Consider the following 24,262-nt stretch of genomic DNA (forward strand, 5'->3'; position numbering starts at 1 on the left):
TGAATTTCTTTAATTGTGTTATGGCAATAGATTCAATTGAGGATACTACTGTCAGCCCAGGATTTTTGAATGTGATTTGGAGTACTTTAAATTTGATAAATTCTCTTGGAAATGCCTTCAAAGGTTCCATTTCTCAAAGACCAGGCAAAGAACTGCTATATCCTCCAAGATTCTTAATTTGGGTTTTTCCTGTTTCTTTTCAATTTCTACACTCTCCCCTCCCACCAATTTTCCGGTAGCCAGAGCCTCTCCGTTTTAAAGACTGACTGAGATAAGTTTCCCTTTCCATTTACAAGCATGAATAAGGCTGATTTGCTCAGATTCTTCATTTCAAAAGGGAGGGCTGAGGGATGTGATACATCTTCTGGTTCAGAGTTAAAACAGTGATTCACAGGACATGAAACGTAGACTTAGTATGATTTTGCTCTTTTGGATTTGATTTGTTCAAAAGTTTTGATAGATTAAATTTGTATCAAAAGGCTTTGGACTGGATGACACATTGTTTGCTCGTGTTGCCTTTACTGTATTACGGAAGCAGCACTGGCTATCTGCATCACTAACTTTTTCAGGGACTTGTCTTCTCATGGCATACTTAAGTCTGGCAAGAAAATATAGAATAAATATACATTTCGTAATGTCTTCTCAGATTAGTTCTCAAGATACGTGATAAAAGAAGCGCACCTTACACAGATTAAATTTTTATTGCTGAATTATCCTCCCCTGCTGAACACTTTGCTGACCTATGACACGGTAAACTCTAACCTTAAGTGATTATTCAGCAATAACTTGAATACACCCTCCTTTGAAGTGATTTCAGTTTCTGGATTTCTTTGACCATCCACTTTATCACAAAAGTTTAGAATACTTCTGAATATCTCATTTTGCTCATGCAGAAAAAAAATGTTAGGTTATTCCATGTGTAGTCCATGCTGCGTGAGACAATACTAGAAACTGTTTTGTTCCTAATCAGATCTATTCTATCATAAAGTTGAGTTTTATGCAAACGAGTAAAGACTTTGGATTCCTCTGCTATATTTTTCGTGCTGTAACTATCCATATCATTGTCATTGTACATCATTAGTAGAAGGTAAATACCCTCTTGAGAAATGCAAACTTGCTAAGGGGGCATTCTGTACTGTCAAATAGGTTGTTAATAAAAACATTTAAAAGTATTTTGCCCCAGTATCTATCCCCAAAGAAAAAAATTAGTAACCAGCCACCAGTTGGACTTCACACCTACTCACTGAGCTTGATGGTTTGGCCAGTTTTCCACCTACCTTTTAGTCCACTCAGCCCACCCAGTCAGTTTGGCTACAGGAATGTTAAAATGCCTCACCCAGGGCAAGGTAAACAATGTCCACTGCTCTCCCCTCACCCACACAACCAGTCATCCCATCATTAAAGGCAATCAGGTTGCACAGCCAGAATTTGCCCTTGGGAAAACCATGTTGGCTGTTTCCAATCACCTTCTTGCCCTTCCAGTGTAGTAAAATGGTTTCCAGGAAGTCTTTCTCTACACTATTCCTTGGGACTTTGCTAGGGTGAAGACACACTGACCTGTAGTTTCCTGGATCCTCTCTCTTGCCTTTCTTAAACAGGTGAAAAAGTTCTCAGCCACATAATGAATACTGAAAAATTTAAAGGCATGCATCTTATAATTTGATAATTCACAATCAGAATACTCAACAAAGCCCTTTTGCCTGCTAAGTAGTTGCCTGTTTGATTTTTGCATCATCTTTTTCTTCTGTGAAATCTCTTGAATGATTATAACCAAATAAAGAGCCAAATCAGGAAGTGTGGGGGTAACAAAATCGAATACAAATATTAATCTAACTAAAGCTGGAAAAAGCATAGAAATTGATTTAGGTAGTTGAAAATGACAGGTTTGTGCACACAAAGATATACTTACTGGTGCAAATTGCACAATCTTTTTTTTTCCCCAGAAATTAAAATTGGTAGTATAGCACAATCATAAAGAATTCTATTCACAGTAATGTCTCTTAATGACAAATAAACCATTTAACTGCAAACTTTCCTATAGTCGTTGACTTCACCCGCTCTTCCTCTTTCATTCCTTGTTCAGTTACTTGTCTTCTTGTTCAGTCTCCACCTGCACTCCAGACCTACATTTTCTCTATTGAGCATCACTCTACAGCCTTTTTTAATCCCACTTCCACTTCCTCTACAGATTGATAGGATTGAAAGTTTTATTTAGTTGGTTTGCTAAGTGCTTAAACTGACAAAAATAACATGATCCAGTCACGAAAACAGTGAACATCAATCAGTGCAACTACCAAATTAGAGATACTTTTCCTTCATATTGCACGTTGAGAGTACTCATAGGTGACAAGCAGCCTGCTGTACAGAAATTATTCACTGCAGAAAATAATATCAAATTAAAATAATAAACTAGAATTGTCAGTTCTATTGACAAACAATTTGCAGATAGGAAATTAGTGTAATCAGTTGCATGTTATTTTCTGAGTTTTAGTTTTACGATACCTTTTGTGAACTGTGCAATAAAACAATAATACCACGATATAAAAATAGTTTAAATGGTACAAAGGAAAATAATCGGTGTCCAAAACCAGGCAAGTATAGCAACTTATTTAAGTATTGATAACTGATAGTTTTCCAAAACCATTACTGTAGTTAAACTAGTGAAATCTGAGATAAGGCCATCCTGACAAATGCCATTGATGGGAAAAAAGCCTAATATATCCACATTTTATTTGGTTTATATTGGATACATATCTGCAGCTCCACAAGATTTATAGCCTTATTGTGCTGCTTTTATTTTCTTGTTTAATCACGCTCCAGCAGAGGGCAAAAAGCCTGCTGACACAGAAAGGAGGGAGTGTTCTGTCCAGATAATTCTTCTAATACCCAGTCTATCATAAACATACCTAAAGCCTGACATTCTATTAACAGATATATGTCTGTGGGAAAATGTTTTGGTTCCCCACACAGATTTGTCCTCCATTATCAAAATGAAGTAAAATTCAGCTTTCTTATGGCAACTGTTTTCAGTTATCTAAGTGATTTGTCCCTTTTGCTACACAGACTTCCATAGAGGGAGGTAGAAAACTAAATCAGCTATCTGCTGTGGAAGTGCAGAAGCACACCGTTACCTTACCTTTACTGTTACATAAAAAATGGAAATGTATAAGGGAACTCATATAGAAGTAAAATTTCTCAGTAATGCAATATTTTTAAATTCAAAATCTGAAAATTACTCACCTTTAACTCCTCCAACTGCAGGTATTGAGGGGGAAGAATATGTGTGAACTCTATGTAAGGATTAGGTCGGTCTACCAACTATGAAACTTTATATGAAAAACACGGCCCTCATTTACAAAGTAAGTTATCAATATTTTTGGTACTTAAAATATTTCTCTTGTCTGTGTAATCCATTGGCTTAATATTGCTTGGCTATGAGTGGCATAGCATATATGTGCTATTCTCTCTTCAATCATCTCTCATAATGTGATATTCTCTCTTCAATCATCTTGTCAAGTATATATGACCCAGCAAGTCTTGGCTTAGTAATAGAACCATGATTTAGCGGACAACTACATAGTCTTTGTATGCATACTCTTTTCACCTATTTCCAGGATAATGCACTTAGGAGGCTGCTTCTTCTTCTAGGATGATATTTTTTTATCCTGAGTTTCTTAGACAAGGTCACCCTTTACAAATTTTTAAAAGTACATTCAGCATTCAAGATGTAAGTAACTGCTAATTTTCTTTTTTAAATTGGACTGGGGATGATGAAAAAGCTATGCTATAGGACACAAAAATGTCCAGCAATGACTGACCTAGTTCTGTGAGATGATCAGAATCAGCAGCTGGTTTTGGAAGACTTGTATTTCAGTTTACGGATGAAGAAACAATACCTCCATTTTTCCACTGCAGCCATACAGTTTGGACCAAGAATACACCAAAAATTTAACTAGTTTCAGGGGCATGCAACAAGCATAACTGCTCAGGGGCCTAGGTCATCGAGGTCTCCATTAGGTTAACGTGGGAAGACAGAGAAGGAAGTTGGACACTGATATCTTCCTTCAGTCCCTAAGCATTGGTGAGATTGAGTCACTGTGTACATATTGGAATAACAACTGTTGAAAAATCTGAGTCGATATCTGGTTGGTCTCCTAACACTGGAAGATTTATCAGCAGGGGGAAGACCTACTTGTGGAGTTACCTGAGAAGGGGAGTTTGCTTTAATATACTATCCAAGAACTCTCACACAGCTGACAAGAATCTGTTTCCTAGGGGTGATCTCTGAACCGGTGGACTGTGTAATGCATAAAATAACACAGTAATACGTAACAACGGAATTAAGCAACTGATACATTTACTTTACACAGAAAACATGCTGAGACTTTGACAAATATGTTCTGAGGAGTTTTAGATTCATATCACTTGAGCTAAAATCCATGCTGAATGTTTTCTGCATTCATAGTTTAATTAAATTCTGACTTCCTATAACAAAAATAAAGCATAAAACCCCATAAGTTTCATTCAAGTTTTGAAGAGAGTTCACAAATAGCAACTAAAATTAACTGTTCAATGAAATGATCCAAATGGATTGCTAGGAAATAATCTGTCTCAATGTGAACTGATCCACATCACGAAAGTAATTAAAAATGCATTGCTGTCATAAGTAGTTTTAATTCTTCAGACTGGCTAGATGAAAAAAATCTGCACAGAAAGCAAAACTGGGACATACTACATTTCCCATAATTTTGCAGGAATATTTTTTCCTTTTTTTTTTTTTTTAAATAAGAAGCACACCATAACCTCCCTTGCTTAAGAAGGTCCAGAAGATGCCACAGGCTACTTTCCAGATCAACCAACGCCTTATCTGACTTCCAAGTATCTGCGGTTCAACATTCACTTACTTTTCCAACAATTCCCAACACAAAATTAGGGAATCCTATTTTAATTCAGAATAAGAGAGATATATTTCTTAACAGATTAAAATAAAAGGTGGGACACATTAAGATTATCCAGAATGGAGATTTGTGATCAATTCAACACACTTCAGGAGAAGTGATTGCAGAGCTAGCAGCTAACACTGGGAGTATGTGTACGCTCTCACCTAACTAAGGTGAGGAGAACTTCCTTCTGGAGGCAGTCATTTTTTCTTCATTGACTATTGCACATTTATCCAATACTGTGGATAAACAGTTTAATCTAAATGTCTAATTTTTAGATAGTTAAAATTAGGTGAGCTGAATCTAAAATGACTGCTTTCATTCAGAAAGCAACTTACATAATCATATTGAATTAGTTAGCTGATTATGCACCCCCAGATGCACATGCTTCCTTACATCCTCCCTTACTCTGGGAGGAAAATGGTGTGGATCACAGGACCAATCTCAAGGTATCCCCTCCTACTGCAGTTGGGGAAAAGATGTGGATCATGGGAACAGTCTGAGGGTAAGAATGACAAGAAATAAAACACTAGATACTACAGGTCAACAAAACATGAAAATATCATACACCATGAACAAGGCAGTGAAAAGAACATACCAGTACAAAGTTCTCTGTGACAGCTAAATAGCACAAGGCAGGAAAAGATATGGCATACATGGGAAGTAATCAGTCTTATCTCCAATGATAATGCTGAATGGTAAAATAAGTAGGTAAAAGAGAAAGGTCAAGAGGAACTAGCAACATTACTGCTGCTGTGATTGAATTAATGTAAAAGCCAGGGTAGTAAAAAATGGAGCACCAGCTGAAAATAGCAGTAAATTTACAATATAATAGTTTATATGAATAAAAGCAATTATAGTAACATTACTGTGCATGTAGATTTGTGTCTTACAGGCTGATATGGAAGCCTTGAAAAGAAAATGAAAATAGTATGGGTATGGTTCCCCTCTGTCTTACTTTACTTTTATTCAGAGTGATAGAACATATGCAGTCTACCTTTTCTATACTAGCCACACAGGATTTTGTCAGTTTGGTTTCATTCGACTTCTAAACAGGCTATGGAATAAAAAGTTCATATTTTTGTTTGCATGTTCAGGGGTCACAAAAGACAGGAAAAAAAAAGTCTGAAATAAAGACTTAGATACAGCCTAGTATAACCTTTATCCTTGTTAGGCAAACCCTTTAAATATTTCTATAACCTCTGCAGGGCATTGGAAAAAACACTGATTTTAAATGTTCCACAACTACCATTCAATCCATCCTCCTCTTAGTGTGCAGTCTCCAGGAACATTTTCCAAAGCTGTCAATCCTAGTTAGCAAACTTATTCTTGATATACATTTAAAAATTTGTGACTCAAAATAACAACATCAAAAAAGGGAAATTTCAAGTTCAAAAAGGAATTGAAGCATCAATATCTGTATATAAAAGTATTACTGCAGTTTATTGAGCAATTAGTTGATTTTAGATCTCAGGGGTTGACAAGCATTACTATCCCCATTTGCAGATCAGCTAACCAAAGACGCTTAAAAGATCATCGTGTTTTAACTATTAAAAATGGGAATAGCACCTATGTCTCTAAATTTCAATGCTTTAAAAGTACCTGTCTACAGGCCAACTTACAAAATCTCTGTTTCTGTTAGGCAAACTCATATTTAAAACTGATGTCTCTTCTTACAGCTCTGGAAGACGCTAGCCATAAATGTCTGCACAGGAGAAAGAATAAGAAATGCCTACAAAGAAGCAATTGTTGCTAGTTCTAAGCTATATAATAAATACCATAAAGACTAAGATAATTTGTCCATAAGCCTTTGGGATGATTTGGGAAATCTGTATGTGAAATCCAGTTTGATTTTATGAAATATTTATATTCTTTAGCTATATTATGGACAACATAGTGGTTTTAACTGATCAAGATTCTTAGAGGCAAAGCATAAGAAATCAAACCTCAATTAATATATAGTTTGTTACCACCTCATAGGGATCATTACTTGTTGACTGCATCAGCCAGAACAAAGGGAAGCCAGATGCACAGGTCAGAGAGAGCATGCTCAATTTAAAGGAGCATTATTTCCTTCAATATGAAGAAGGAAAGGACGAAACCTGAAATCCTTGGGGTTCAATCATCAAAATAGTGCACAGAGTAAGAAGAAAGCTGAGGCCAAAGAAGCTGTAAAAGAAATACTATTAGTGATATTTAAAATTTTATAGCTTTCTTCTAGGTCAAGCCTTCAGCCTCACTTCTGTTTCCCTTAAAAATTAGAATTGCCACTTAAAAACCAATGAAAATTGGACAACTGGTCAATCCTTCTGCATGGAAGGATTCACATATAAATGTAAATTAACTCTGACTAATTTGATACGCTCTGGAGAAAAATGAAAAACAAGAACAGAAAAAGAAGCTGGTCTGAAACCTGATAACAGGAAAAAACTGTCAGAAACTTACCAGGTGGCAATGCTGCCAAAAATCTGGCCTTTAAAAATTCTCTATGGATCAGACCACTACTTCAGATCTCATCCATATTCTTTCATGGAAAGGGAGGGACAGGGAATAGGAAATGAGGGTTTCAGTATGATTCTAAAGAAAAAACTGAGAGATGCAGGAACAAGGAGATTTTTAAGTTTGAAAATTTCTTAGTATTTTGGTTTCTATTTATCTTTTGCTTAAAATATGAGTATTCAAGATTTTTGAGCATTTCTGATTAGTAGATGTTTAGATTATTTCAACAGAAATGTTAAAACATGTAGTGAGGATAGCAATTATAAAGCCCTAATTTTTCACATTTTTTCATAAGCAGCCCATTTTGAATCAATTTACCTGTAAAAATACACATTATTAACCACTTGCTCTGCAAATGGACTTGAGATATTTGTTCTTTTTCATTCACATACAGAAATCATAAAAAATTACAGAACTAGAAACAAGTGGGCAATTCTGTTGGTAACTTGCAAATCAGAAAAAAGAATGAAATTCCTTCTCTTATATCTTTGTCGATTCCTTAAACTATAACGGAAAATTAAAATATTTTTAATCACAAAATGATCACTTTTAACTTAAAATCAATTTGAGGTTTAGATAGATATATGTACACATATTCTAAGGCATCATTTTTACATAACTATTTCAAGATACACCCATATTTTAAGGTTTTCCCATTACTATTGACTAAAAATATCCAGGATCATTAGGCTTCCAAAGGAGCCTAATATAAATTTAGAGTTATACAGTGTTGTCTGGGGAATAAAAAAACTTTAGGACAATCTGCAAGAAACTCTCCTCAGAGACTGTTTCTGAGGAGCAACGATCTCAAGTTTTCATAGGTTTATGGCTGTAGGGAGGTGCAAATGTAACATTTAGAATCTGCAAAAGCTGAATTAGCTGTGTTCCACATCTTTTATAAGAAATATTAAGCCTGAGTGTTTTTTTATTTTTTCCAGAATTAAAAAGAACATTCATGATGATTTCTTCTAAAAGAATAGGCTTGAAAAATAAGTCTGATTTATATTATTTTATTTTTACTCATTTGTTTAATAAAATATTTACCTGTGCTATAGTAAATATTCAACTTTCTTGAACAAGCTTACAGTGTCATTGGAGGTTTTAATACATTGCTTACGTCAGTATGCATCACATGTTTGAAACCTAGAAGAAAAAAGAAATTCCGGTTAAATAAATGCAAATTAAGTTCAAAAAGTCAGAAATACTAGAAAAGTGAAAAACACAGTAAAGAAAAATTATATGCATCTTGAAAGCACCAAAATGCATAGAATAAGGTGAAAGCATATAATGTGCAAAAAATGTTGTCTACTAACGCTAACTCAGACATTAAACATTAAAAACATGAATTGTTCTGTTCTGAAGTGAACACGGTGCTTCATTTTTCTTTTTTGAAGAAACATATTTGTTTCTCGTCTCTACAGTAATATGCAGTTTTACATGCAACAGTGAGAAAATTACCTATCTTGGTAAATATGATTTTTAAGGGAAACTGTTGAAAGAAACTTGAGTTCAAAGTCATTTTGTTGTAGATAAATTCAAGAAAACAAACATGGTTTTTGATTTAAATCTTAACATATAAAAGAGGAAGAGTCTATAAACAACTAATCTCAATATCGAATAATGCTCTATATACGTAAAGCAAAGGAAAGGGCTTAATTCTCACTTTTCAGGGTAGAGAAGAGTCTGTAATGGAGTCCTTCAAAGACTGGCACTGGGACTGGTTTTAGCTAACTTCTTCGGCAATGACCTAAAGAAAGGACACATAGTGAAAGGTCCAGTGCTGCTGAGGTTAAACTCTGCTGTAACTAACAGCAGCAGTAACGACAAGAAACTCCAGAAGGATCTCTCAGACTTGAGAAATTAGCAAAACAGGTGTCAGATCACCTTCAGTGCAGATAAACACAATATCATACATCTAGGGGAACATAATCTAAACCATGCCTACATGCAGCTGAAGCTGGAACTGTCACTAACAACTCAGGATAAAGATCCTGGAGTCATTGTTAACAGTTCTCCGAAATCTTCAGTTTAATCCATACTGGCAGCCAGAAAAGCCAACAAAATGTTGGGCATCATCAGAAAAGTTAATGGCAATAAGAGAGAGGGAATCAGTTTGTCTTTATTTAAAACCTTTGGTGCATTTATATCTGGAGCATGTTTTCTGCTGAATGGACAGTTTCTGGTCTCTGAACAATATCAGAGTAGACTTAGGGAAGGTACAGAGGACAACTGAAATAATCAAGCTTGGCAGGCAGCTAAGTCTGCGCATGATTCCTAAATGGCATCTCCTACCGAGAGATAGACTTGCATGGATGGACTATTGGTCTGACAAAGTTGTGCATGCCTCCTGTTTTTAAAAGTTTATTTTAAATATATAAATACGTATGTATAGTTTCTTTTTTTTTCTAACGTAAATCCAGTAATGATCCCAAGTTTAAATGTTTACTGAGCCTTAAACAGAATTTGGATCATCCTGACATAGTTTAGAATGAAAAGCACGGTCCCCTCTAAACTTTTGTACAGAAAGCTAGGTGCCACTAATGAAGTGTCAGAATGCTACATTTGCTTACCACCCTTGGGCCTGGTTCCAGTGAGCTAGTCCTTTCATAGCTCAGGAAGCATATAAGCACCATCTGCTTATAAAAATGTGCTCAAAATTTCCTTTCCTGAATGTGACTTTCTTGAACGTCATGTTTGCCTCTTTGGATCTGAATGAGTTCGTTCGCACCCAGTGCTTCATCTTAACGTATCAGAGGTACCATGGCCCAACCCACGCCCACCTCTTCTCCCCCAAAATAGCTAAGAACCATAGGATAGTTCTCTTGTTCAAAGATCCTGCCCAATGACACTAGCAACAGATATTCACAGTAATAGATAAAAAGAATATTACTTAATAATCTGATGATGTAATGTACTGAGTAAATAAATAACAATGCAATAGACAAATAACTATTACCTTGGATATAATGATACAAAGCATATGCAGTTGGTGACATTGTGGGCACTAAATGACAAGAAAGAAAAAGGAGGAAAAAGGTAATAACTAGACAAAAATATTTATTTTAAGGGGCAGGGCAGTAAGGAATTTTAACCTCCTAGGGCAGAAAACTGAACTAGCATGTCAATTCTGAAAAGTTTCAAAATGTAGTTTCCTGCATTAACAAATCTCAAGGTCAGAGCAACATTACCTGGTTCTAGATCCTTCTTCTAACATTTTAATCACTATTACAACTTTATCTTAATCTATATAGGTAATCATTTATCATTACAGTGATTTATATATATCATTTATATCTATGAGCTACTTTGCACTTAAATTGTTTAGTCTGACCTTTTCACCTGTGAAAAGCTGCAATTCACCTTTCTCTAACATCTCTAGTATTTCCTGATTATGTTACTTCTAATTAGCCTAACCTAATGCTATGCTGACACAAGTCACCTGTTGTGTGCTTGATGTTGTGCTACTTACACGCTAAACTACTATTAATATTTTTAGCTACTCTATCTCACAGTATTTTGCGTAAGGTAAGTAATAGTATGAGATTAAAATGATAATGTTTGAAGTCTATAGTTATTCACTATGTGAAAATGGTTATACAATACAATTATTTGTAATCTCCAATAATAAAGTCTGCTAGGCTAGGCCTACCAGTCAAAAGTGGTGGCCCAGACTCGCACCATGGTTGATGTAAGTCAGGATCTTTCACTATAGCCAGAGTATTAGATCTGATTTGATCTGAAAATTTTTTTTAAATTAACTGTCCCATAGATCTTCTTCTGAGTAAGTCAGTTCTATGATGTGTGACAAAAGGTAATACAGAGCCACAAATCAAATATCAGGAATTTCTGAAGTGCAGGTGGATGTTTGAAGTGCTTCTCACTATATTTAAATATTTCATTTCTCATTGAGGAAGAGCTGCATCTTCTGTAACAATGTTAAATAGGCCTGTAAAGGGACACTCTTTATATACAAAATGTATTTACTTTTCTGCTCATGTTTGCTTTGTAATTTATAGACCCTGTCAGACATGATAGAGCTGCTTTGTGAAAATTTGTATCTGTGCTACTTACAATTACTCTGTCTTTCAAAAAGCTCTGCAATTTTTAAAGCATATTTTAAGACTATCTAATGAAAAATACTTGTTTCTGAAGTGTGCTCCACAGATCCCTATTCCTTTCTGTTTACTTCATAATCTTTCTTCTTCTTCTTCTTCTTTTTATTTTTATTTTTTAAAACTCTGCCACACTAAAAGAGGACAGGGTGGGGGGAAAGAGAAAACCAAATAAGCAATGTCATCCATTCCCAAATCTTACTTTATACAATTTCATTTTCATATTTTACAAAGAATAACAAAGAAATTCTTGTATTCACAGTCTAGCTCTGTTTAATTATTTTGAAAAGTACCTGAAGTACTCCTTTTATTAACACCAAGTTGCATGACTTGAAAATTTAAAGGTGCTCAAGATTATAGAAGTTAATTAGTTGGTTAAAAAAATATATATATATAGTACTTCCCGGACTAAATTTCCTCTCAGGGAGGTCTCTCAGCTCTGTAGCCTCAACTTTGTATCACCTGAATGAAATTAGAGAGTGTAATATTGCAGTTCCTTCAAATAGCTATTTAGACAAATTAGTTTTGATTTGGACATTAAGGTTTAAATTAACACAATAAAATTGACAATATTCCGAGGAGAACAATTGTTAATCACACTAGCTCTGATTCTAAATTTCTTTAGCAAGCAGAATACCCATTAACCTTCAAAGAAGTTTTTGTAGGTCCATACATTTCCCTCCACTTTTGTGAGAGAAGAAGATCTGAAATCTGTGGATCTTACGCTGTGAATCAAGGAAGAGTCTATTTACTTCTGTTCTCAACAGGAATCCAGATCATTGGTCTAAATGAAGTTTTCTGTGAATGTGTATCTACAGAGATGTATATTTTTAACAATTTTGAAGGAAATTTTACTAGAATAGGTTGCAACACAGACATAGACGCAACGTCACAGTATGGAAGAATACTATGAGGGGCACAAAGTATACCTAGTCCTCCTTCCAATAAATCTGTGTAGATATGCAAGAGCAGAAAAAATATCCTCCTCCAAGTATAGTTTATTTCCTTTGCCTTAAGGAATAAGATACTCCACATTTTTATATTAATGGAAATGTATTTTCCAACGAGGAGAAAAAATATGGAAATACATCAGTAATATTTCAAATGTTAAAAACATCTACACATATTTGTTCATAATATCAAAAAAAATTTTTGCATTTAATCTTTAATGGCACACTGCTGCCATAAGATTAAAATTTTGTATGTACAACCTATCATGTAATGTAATAGTCGCACATGGTATTTTACTTGAGAGAAAAACCAGATTCTACTGAACCACTGTTAGGCAATGAAAGGCAGGTTTATTAGGTTTTGCAAACAGTTTTGGGTAGTAACTGGCCTAAAATTGGTTTCATTTAACCCCACTTTCCATGTTATCCTAAACTGCTATAAGACTGAGTAAGGCATTACAGGCTGTCTCTTCAGATGATGTGATAACAGAAAAATGCAGTTTTCAGCCCTGGAAGACAAATGAACTCAAACAGAAGGTCACGTAATACTACTGGTGGCATTCAGGAAAATAGAGTGCAGAAAATAGACTAAAAATATAGTATCAACCCTAGTCTTGTAAATATATAATTGTAATAGAGTGCAGCCAAATATTTCTTCTTGTTGTCTGAACGTGTCAGAGCAGGAATCTTATTAGAAATCTTTCAGCCAGGTCAGTATGTGGTACTGAGAGTGTGGCACAGGTGATGATAGCTCTTTGGAGCAGAGAAGTATTTGCAACTAGAGGCTTTCCTAAAAAATGGATTGTTTTCTGTTTTCTTGCATTGTTTTTTGTTAGCATGGTAGTACAGCAACAGCAGTGGGCACATGGGCACAGTGAAAGTAGAGCCAATCACTGATAGCATTACTACAGTCACAGATCCCAGGATTAGGGAATTCTGTCTGTTGTGCTATTTAAAAGGCCTTTTGGAAATAAGCTTTGTTTGGGATGGGAGTGTTGCAGAGAGTAGGAGAGAGAGAAAAATTACTACTGCTACCTACACAGCCCAAGACAGAGTGGGAAATAGCAAGATTAGAAAAGAAAAGAATTAGAATTATTAGATTAGAAAAATGTCTCCTTGGGAAGGCTGAGTCATAGGAGAGGATGCTCCATTTCTTCCTTAAATAAGCACTTCTCATGTAAAATTCCATGGCAAGTCTGTGGCTTTCAAAACTCTTTTATCAAGGGACTACGAGAGCTCTTCTTCCATCTAAAAATAAAAAGTAGAGCTATTAAAAACTCTGAATTTATGATTGTATTCCCAGTACTGCACCCAAAGAAGAATTGTATCTCTTCTCCTATTAAACAAGAAGTAAAAGTTATAAGCAACTGCAGCTATAGTATTTGAAAGCCTTTGCTTATGTAGTTTACTCTTTCACTAGAGACCCTTTCCCACACAGGAATGATTTTTTTTTTTATTCTACTGCACAGTCTGCTGTGACAAAAGGCTTACCTATTACTAGTGCAGCTTACTTAGTGGAATAAAGAGAACGGACTGGATTTCTTTTTTCTTTTTTTTTTTCTCCATTCCCCTCTGATATGGCTTAAATCAGATAGGAATTTGATTAATCACTATCTTTATCTGCCATTATGAGCAAAGTAAACACATAGTCCTAAGACCGCTACTCTAGCAGTCTTTTTCTTTGGGTTTGTTTTGTTTTGTTTAACTATCAACTCTCAATTCTCCTTTTATTTAGTTTGGTTCATTTTCCTCTTCCACCAGGAATTAATCAGCTTCTGTCAGCAATGAGAAGAAAATCTAACTATTAAAGTGGACAAGGCTGAAATCATTTTTGAAATATTTTCTGTATCCCTAAAACCTCTTGATATAAAATCTTAACTTGAAGTATTCATATCTTAACTTAGAAGGTTTAAAATTTTAAGTGACATTTAGGATGAGCATTCCTAACTGCAACTAGAAAAAATGTCTTAAAGAGCACAGAGTGAAAAACTACTCAAATGACTAGAACTAAGAATGAATCATGACTGAAATTCTTGCAAGTGACAGCTGACTCTTCTCTTGTCCTCCTACTTTATTTATTTTTAGGTTTCTTTGCAATTTATGACTGCTGGGAGGAAAAGAAGTACCACCAGATTTTGCCATTTCTACAAATTAATGTTTGAGACACTTCTGCTGTTGCTGTTAAACACAGACCATTCAAAAGCTTTGCTAAACAGTAGAACAAAGCCATTTTGCTTCTCTCTAGTGCACTAAGCCTTTGGCTGCACAACTGTGATACATGGTTTAGTCATTACCAATCATATGACAGGGTGCACAGGGAAGTTGAAAGGCAGAAAGGACTACAGCTCTTATTTCTCCTGAAAAATCCCATGCCATCTACTGTGGGACAGAATCCACTTTTATTAATGAATAACTTAACAGTTGCACATTTGGGTATTAAGACATTTAACTAAGGTTGCGTGTGATTATTTTTATCTACACACACATACATATAACATACATACTACAATATGTATGTACATATAATTAAATTTATAAGTACATTTAAAACAATGGAAATATTAACATATTTTTAAAAAGTATTATTGAAAATATTATTCAAAGATATTTTCTACTATTAATCCAATATCTACTTTAATATTACCCAAATTAATTTATATACTTCACTGAATGTATTAATTAGAGCTGCAGATGCATACCTCTTTTTGTGTGCGTGTGTACATGCCATTTCTATTGAATTAAGAACAACAGTTATCTGCCTACAGATGTGTACATTCTAGCTTCAGTATGATTTGTCAGCAAAGACTTCAACATGTAATTGCATTCACCTGCATGGTTCTGATTGCTGATGCAGATCCTAAGACCTTAATTTAAAATAAGACATGAGCTCACACCTATCTGCAAATATGTTCTTTAGCCTCAGGGACACAGAAACAAAAAAGCTGGATAGAAGTAGTTTTGTGACCTGCACATCACAGTGGACACAACATATTGCAAGATACCATCTCAGTCATGAGACCTCTAGACACCACCATAACAAAAGCAAACAGACTATGGCTAGCAACTGCCTAGCTATAATTTAACTTTCTTTTTCATGATATAATTTGCCTCATGCGAGCAAAAAAAAAAAAAAAAACAGGAAAATAAAAGGAAACCTTCTGCACCTTTGAAATAGCAAGTAATCTCGGTGCTGAATGTTTGTTCTTCTGGATGTTTTGTTAGGATTATACAGCCCCCAGCACATCAAGGGTATGGGCACTTTTGAATACAAACGACAATAATTTTAGTGAGAATCATGAGAATAAAAAACAGATCTCTGGAAAAATCAGAACTACTGTATTTGCCAGTAAAAAGAAAAGCTAAAACAGGGAATAGAAAAATCAAAGGAAAGTGGTTCATGTCTTTGCTGAAGATGAAACTGCATAGTTCAGAGCTTGCACTGAAAGAGATGTCATTAACTATTATAAACACTACGCAGAAAGGTGATTGAATAGCTTGACACGAAAAGCTAGCTGTTGTTGCATGACTATCTACTATGTACAAGCGGTTACTTAGGACTGATTTTAGTATCGCCAACCAAAGACAGAAGAGAATCAGTAACAAGAGGTAGACAGATAATTAGAAGGTCATGTAGGCTTCATGTTATACATTTTCTCTTTTAAAATGTTTCAGAGTAAAAGAAATGAGTAAGGCAGAGAAGCAAAGCCTAACACCAAATTTTTAATATGGAAAGTCCTTGCCAAGTTACCCTTTAACTTTGCCAATGTCTAGAATAGCACTGAGGAATTTTGCTGAACAACTCCAAAGATTTAATCAAAAATGTAAGATATATGTCATGTTTTTTTCATATGACCAAAACAAAAAAAAAAATCAGAAAAAAACCCTTTTCCTTATTACTTTTACAACTCATTTTACTAAATTAAGGCCATAATGATGGCACACTTGTTTCCTCTAAAATTTCATGCAAAGTGTAGATTTGGATGCTGACAGACAGCCTGGAGAGAACAGAAATATGGCAAGTTGTGTAGGGTGTAAATAAGAAACGAAGACTTGGCTAAAAGTCTGCTGTGCTCCAGTCATTCTTTGACAAAATCATTAGTGAAACCAAAGAAGTACTAGTACTTATTAATAACAAATAGCTCCTAGTTCTTAGTAACTAATTATGAAATATTATATTTCTACAGCAGATTGCAAAAGATGTAAGAGTTAGCAGAGAATGCTAGAATCATCACAGCCTGTATACCTATTTCTACTAACCTTCTTGTGTTTAAGGTCTTTTTTTCCCCTACTATCCTTTTCTATCAGTTACAGATTATACAACTCATCACAAAAAGCAGCGGAAGAAGATATTTAAAGATTGAACTAATAACATGAAGTAAAATTTTCCACTCTTCAAAACGTGAAAAAAATTAATTTCTGATTGGGGTGAAAGGGAAAGTGCACTATAAATCAGAGGAGTTTATGTGAACCTAAAAGGCCAACAGTTTTAGTATGAGAGGCATAGGACTTTTATTATAAAGTCCTCCGATAAAATGAAATAGAATTATAAGAGGATAGCATCTGATTAATTCTTCTTTGTCTATGTCATTTCCTTAGTACTTAACACATGAGTAAAATGGATAATAAATGTGGCAAGCCAATCCTTCTACGACCCTGTAGTATAAAAACATTATGAAATCTTACTCAACACTTTGGTCATTAAACTGTGCTTTTACTTTCCTTCTTTATATGTTGTGCCCTTACTCATTACTTGAATTAGTATCTTCTGTGTCTTAGGGACAGTGCTTGTTTTTAATATTTAATTATATAGTTTATATAAACTAGCTAATTTATCCCCACTCTTGTTCTGCCAGATAGTTTGCTAAGCTATATTATCCACACTCCACATAGGAAACTACTGATGAAAATATACGAAATAATTGCATATATTGGAAGATGACACTTAGCAGAAGAGTTAGGATTGCAGCCAAAACCACCCAGCTTTTCATCTTTGTTCATTTCTTCAGCCCATGCTTCCTTTCTGTGCTCCATAGTCTGAGTTACGTACACCTAACAAACTCAGTGCTCTACTTTCCTTTTTGCCTCTTCAGCAGCCTATTTGTCTTGCCATCTATCTTCTATTACTAACACACTTCCTGAACAGTCTACTGCTTAGTCTGCTACCATCAAAGATTACAGTCTCTGGTAGACAAGCATTCTCTACCTGGTAGACATGGCCAAAGAATTTACTCTTCACTGTGTTATCAAAAATTGCCCTTTTTTTTTTGTTGTTAAATTCACCCATAAGATGCTATCAGCAGTAAATCGAAAACATTGTTTGGAAAACATCACTCCAAAGACTAACAATCCTCTTGCAAATCCATCTCTCTGCTAGACAGTAGATGCACCTTTGGAATGACTTCATCATATTAGAATGAATTTAGTCATCCACAAACAAAGTCAAACTTTTTTTGAATCAAAGAAACACTTGGAGAGTTTTCTATTGATCTTTTTGTATTTGTCCACATTCAGCCTCAGCAGCTCTTCAGCATTGGCTTGCTCTTCAGGTATGTTTTCATCTATCAAAAGTGAAGATTTTACAAATTCTCCAGGGAATGTTGCTTAATGAGTGATTACTGAGAGCAGAGCTCCTCATTTTGCTTTGTTTTTGTTTTTGGGGTTTTTTTTTAGATGTCGTCTTTAAGCATGACTTTCCTTATTCTTTAGGAATTTTTTCTTCTCCCTGCGAAGTGTTCTGAGGTACATACTACTAATCGCTATCTATTCCTGCTACAACTATGTCTGAAGAATCCTACCGGCTACTGGTCTGATTTTTTTTTTTAGATTCTTAATTGTTCCTTGAACTCCATCAATGAGATGTTATTCTTGTTAAGCAAAACAATGTCTTCTAAAATTCTGTCGGTGTCCTTCATCAATACAAGATGACCTCTGGCAAGATTCATCAAGTCCTCTTCAACACATCCTTTAGTCTCAGGTCATCCTACCCCCAACCAGAATGGAGTCTGGACTGGTTTGACTTCCTGATACCTTCACGGTTCTGAATGATTCTTTCACCTCAGAAAATGTTCTTGCTATCACACAGCCTATCACACTACTTTTAGCCAAATTCCAGTTCTAGTGTAGACAGCTATCAAAATTGGGGAAAAGATTAATATTGCAGTTAGAAATAGCGAAAATATTTAAACCTAGATGTTGGAATCGTTGGCATATATACAACTGTATTTCCACCAAAATTGAAGAAGTTTCACGGTTTATTTCCAAGAGAGCTCACAGGTGAATTCTAAGCATTACTGAAAGCTTCACTAGTAAACTGCAGCTAATGAGTGCAGGAAACATTTGTTAACTTGAGGAACCTATATGCCTTTCCTATTGTAGGCTTTGTTTTATTAACTTTAATATAGCAGTGTGTCAACCTGATCACATGTTTGGCAAGCAGGGGTGTATGAGCCTAAAGCAAGAGTCACCTGAGAAAGCCAGAAAGAACACTTTCCAGGTTTATACATAGCCCTTAACGACAATTCATAAAAGATTTCTGTATTCTGTGTGCTCTAAGAAGTTAAAATCAATATTTTTAAGGTGAATACATGTCAGCTGTTACTCACTGACACCAAATTAACAGAATTAAACTTCTCTTCCTAGAAAGTTGTGCCCAAACCATTAGTTCAGACCCTTATTTTGGGAGAGAGGAAATCGATTTGCCACTACATAAAAGAGAAACCTATGGAAAACCAAACAAACAAACAACTGTTTAGGAGGAGAGGCCAGAACTCAGGACCTCCCAGTTCTCACATGCACGCAAGGAGCCAGTATGCTTTCTGGTTATGATACCAATAGTATCTCTTTAGCTCTTGTGAATTTTCTTCTGCACATTACTGCAACTTCAAAAGAGTATTTAACACTTCTAGCAAAATAAATCATTTTATTTTTCAGTTTAAATGTCTTTCCCCAGGTTAAGAATCATTCTCCTTGCTAGATATGCTACCACCTAAGAAAAACATAATAGGTGTCAGGATGCAGCGAGTTTGATGATTGTGTATTTTACCCATATAGTTCTTATCTTAAATCAGACAAGTAAAACATTGTTTTTTTCTTCTTCTCTAATTAGAATACAAGAATTTTGATTCTCAGTGATGTGGCTTTATTTTACTGGGTGTATCACTAGGATTTGTGTGTTACACTACACTTGTTACACTGATTGCTTCTTCTGTTTGATTTCTGTAGTGACACTTCACTATATAGTACAGTATCTACAAAAGTTAAGCAAATATTTCACTATAGTGAAGTGTAGCATAGCAGCACTACTTCAGCAGTGACATTTCTGGGTCTCACTTGTCAGAAGTCTATCATCTTCTCTTTATAGTTTCTTCACACCAATACATGACCACAAAAACAAGTCAAAGTGAGTTATGTTAAGAGGTGTCTTTCTAAAAGCCTTCTTTTATAAGGAAAGCTTAATCTACACAGATTTTAGGCTCCTGGTCTGTCAAAGGAACATTTTCCAGAGATATTGAAAGTTCCTGAACATTTATCTCCATAATCATGTATATAAAAAAGAAGAGTATTTCAGGATCTTCTCAGAAGAATATATACTAAAAAACTCAAAATGTTTTCCTCAAAGTTTACTGTATGCAAATTTTACTTCCTAATGTCCTATTATTTCTTATTCATAACCTGATTAGTTCAATCCTGTTCATAACTACATAGTTACTTCAGTGATGTCACGCTTTTGTTGTTAATTCCAATTCAGAATTAGAAATATAACTGAATATTATCAATTGCCATTCAATGCACATATTTTTCATTTGGCTTTATGCTGCAGTAATCATAACTTAATTAGATATGAATTTTAAAATCTTTCATAAATAGAAAATTCTGAACATAATTTTAAATGTTAATAAGAAACTCCTCCTTACTTCATTTAATAAAATTAATATTCTCCAAGAAATTAATTTTTGTTTAATCTGATTCTGTCTGTTTCTTTCACATCTTTCTTGGTTTAATTATTCATTCTGTAACATAAGCAGCACCCTAAGATAACATTCAATACTATATTGGGTTGTCTTTCAATTTAAGTGGGAAATGGCTTATTTTCAGTTGTTTTAAGACTATGCATGACATGTACTTAGAGAGCATTAATTCCTCACTCCATACCTTTGACCTGCTTACAGAACTCAGTAAATGGACTCCTAATGCCACTCACCAACATCAAGGTAGACCCAGGCAGATGATCTAGGAGATTCTGATGCTGAAGAATAGATATGCAGGTCAAGCAAGATTGGATAAAGGTGACCAAATCAGGATCTTCTATTGACTGGTGGATCACGATTGAGGTAGATCCAAAAGTTCTTGTCAGAATGTTTCATCAGTTACTCAAGGTAGCTTTCACATGACTACATTTTTTTTTTTTCTAATTAGCCACAAATTTCTCTTCAGGCTAGTCTGTTCTTGGATTTCAACAGCACTCTGAAAGGAGGACTCCTGTGAGGTGAAACAGCAGCTCGTTTCCACAACTATTCTCATTCTTGAATTCTAGTATTAAAACAGCAGAGGCTATGGTCATCCAGGTTAACTAGTGCCAGTTGTGGTAAATATGTATATGAGCACCTTAAGAACCAGGTATATGCTACTACTGCACTTCTCAGAGGCTATCAAGGAAACAAAACTCAACAATAGCTCTTATTCTCTATACTAGCTGTCTTGATAGCTGAGCTTGTACATGGGTTAAAGATGAGCAACTTGTTAGCTGTTTCCACTAATAAAAATCTAAACAGTCAGCTTTTGAAAAGAACTCAGACATACTGCTTTGTTAAGGCTAATGTAACCCTTTCTCTTGGTTATATCTACTATAAGCTCCTCCTTCACTCCCCAGGTGTTTAGCTGTCCATGTACCATGTACCACAAAGGCTGATCCCTCTCCTCCCGACCAACACCTGCCTGGTCAGCAAAGGGTTTTGGGTCATCTGTCAGGGATGGTGAGTACACTAACACTTAGCCTAATAGCTTGTTGAATATACACGTCTTTTGGGAGTATTAATCAGTAAGTAATTATTATATTATTGAGTTGTGTACATCATACTTCCAGAGTCTCTTTGTACCTGGCTAAAAATGAGCAAAAAAACCCCACCCAAAGATGAACCTAGACACCAAAGATAGTATTAATCTGCCTAGTTTCTAACCTCATCATGCGGAATGCTTAGACAACAAAGATTGATCCAGATCAGTAGACTACCTGGTAAAGTCTCCCTATTCAGTTAGCAAAAAACAGGTAGTAAAAATACTGGAGCTGAGTGTATTACCTAATATAAATGCTTAACTTGATACAGCTGCTTCTCCTCAATGAACTCTGTAGTGAACCAGGGACTGGTAACTATGCAAGCAATCTGAATCATGCATTGCTCCTGTGAACAAAGATATAGTGTGCAAAGTGACTGAAGTAATTCCAGTGTGGCCTCCACTCACAATAAAGGATGACTTGAGGTTTTGGTTGTTCAGAAATTCCCATAAAGGTTACTGGAGAGTTTCAGTCCTTCCTACTTTGTAAAGACAATCTGAGTTGTAGCTGAATAAAAAACTTAGGAAAAAACAGTGTTGTTGAATTTTCATCTCTGCGTTGAATTCAGTCAGACTTGGCTTTTTGCCTGGTCATTTCTTGATGCCCACTGGGAAACATCAAGGAGGCTGATGCATCAGTTTTTGCCATCTGTAAACTAAGAAGAAAAAAGACCAGTTTCATTGCACAAAATGTCTAAAGTGATAGTGAAGGCAAGGTTCCAAATGCTGTTACCGTCTGTCAGAAATGGATCTTTAAAAGCAGATAAAAGCTGATCATATCTCTAAAATAAACCAGAGGATGACAGGAAAAGATATTTATAGGGAATGAAAGGAAAGTGCTTTGCTTCGCAATCAGGCCATAAAGGAAAGTACAGCTAAGGATAATTCATTTTACAATCTTCTCCCGGCTTTATTAGTCTCCTTGCAATTTTGCAGAATAATAGAACTAAAACGTTCTTTCCTGGAGCTGTGGGTCACCTTCATCAGGTTTCTTTATTGTATGCTGACATTTAGATAGCAAGGAGATCTGTTCCTTTTATCACCCAAAATGGATGGGAATAGATAATCAGGTTATCTGTTCTAATATCTGGAAGAATCAGTTAAGACTGGGAGTGTTATGATTTTTTTTTCTTTAGAAATTGTCTGCTGCATCATGAGGAAGTATGCCAATAAAGCAAGTTTGTCACAGACAAAAATTGTTGCTTATAGGCTTGATCCAAAGCCCACTCGGTAACTGAAGGAGGAGACTATCACCAGCATCAGCTGGTTGTAGTAGAAGTTCATAGAATGATGTTTATGTTAAAAAAAAAAAAAATCATACTTGCATTTGAATCTTGCTACATTAGGTATTCATAGAGGTTAATTCAAATCTAAATTCAGTGTGTGAATATCTCAGACTTCTACGACATTTTAAACCTTTTTCTAAGCACAGCTTCTTAAATATATATATAATTAAGGAAACATGAAAAAGTAATTTTCTAATGAAGTGTAATGCATATTGTTCAGTTACTATACTTAAGAAAGCGTCAGCTAATTTTTAAACTCTTATGTCAATATTTAGAAAGAAATCAAGTCACATTTTAAAGTGTCCACATTATTTCAACTCACAAATCTCTTTAAGAGTCAGTGAAGTTCAGATTGAAATTTTGAAAGGTGTTTAGATGGGTGTTTAGAATAGTTTTGAAATATCACACATGTTCATGAATAGTAAATAAAGTAGTTACTGAGGGAAATATAGTGCCACAGCATTTCGAAAATCATCAACAGAAAATTAAACTTGATTCATAATTTGAGCTTTGATTCAGTAAAGCATAATAGAAAATAGTTTGTTTAATCTAGTCTCTAATGTGCAGCCAACATAAATAACCGAATAAAAACAAAGGAACATGCAAAGAAAAGGGATGCTGCAATGTCAGTCTTCAAATATGGCTTTAAATCATTTGAGAAAATGAGCAGGGGGAAGTGGAAATCTGTCAAGAAGACTAATGTAACAGCAGACAGTGATATGATAATGGAAGACGTAAAAATCCATCTGAAAATCAAGTTGTGTTTGTTTGTTTTTTCTTAATGTAAAACATTAGATTAATGTAAAACATTAGATTAGAGCATCTAGATGAACAAGAAATGAAAGTTCATGTTACAGTCAGGAAAGTCACCCTTTTCACAACTGGCGTGAATCTGGTAAAGTCAAGTCACTCTGCAAGTGAAAAAAAAGGAGAGTGAAAGATCCTCCCTCTGGGGAATTTCTGCTGAGCCAGGGGGATTACACAAGGGTGAAAATGGCATGTCAGCTTGACAACTACATTCATAATAAAGGATGACATACCAACAAAAAGAGTAAGGGAGTAAGTATCACTCCTTCATTAGATTATTCGTGTTCATGCAGCTAAAGTAATGAGTATCAACTAGAGGGGGACAAGGCTTCAGTGTGAAATATGAGGCAAAAAAACTCTAAAGGAATCTTAAAGCTATTTGCATTAATTTTTGAGAGCCTGAGAACAGGTAAAGTACTAAAACCTGCAGAAGGACAAGCATATAGCATATTTCCAAAAATGAAGAAATAGCTGGAAACCATAAATCCATCTGTGTAAGTTCAATACTCAGAACAAACATCCAAAAAAAAAAGAAAAAAGAAGAAAGAAAAAATACTCAAACTGTTTGTAGGCATCCTAAACCAAATAGAAATAGTTGGAAAACAGAGAGCTTAGAA

At 35.0% G+C, this 24,262-nt stretch overlaps 1 long non-coding RNA gene across 1 annotated transcript in view; it reads left to right on the forward strand.

The window, feature by feature from the left end:
- LOC138061401 (uncharacterized) overlaps positions 1 to 24,262 on the forward strand; it is a 34,470-nt gene that overhangs the window by 4,972 nt on the left and 5,236 nt on the right. Inside the window, exons 2-3 of the long non-coding RNA XR_011135121.1 lie at positions 3,262 to 3,359; positions 21,371 to 21,473. This is a non-coding gene — a long non-coding RNA (uncharacterized lncRNA). The remainder of the gene's footprint in view (positions 1 to 3,261; positions 3,360 to 21,370; positions 21,474 to 24,262) is intronic.

This window comes from Struthio camelus, chromosome 1, assembly GCF_040807025.1.
Source record: "Struthio camelus isolate bStrCam1 chromosome 1, bStrCam1.hap1, whole genome shotgun sequence".
Taxonomy (NCBI): Eukaryota; Metazoa; Chordata; class Aves; order Struthioniformes; family Struthionidae; genus Struthio; species Struthio camelus.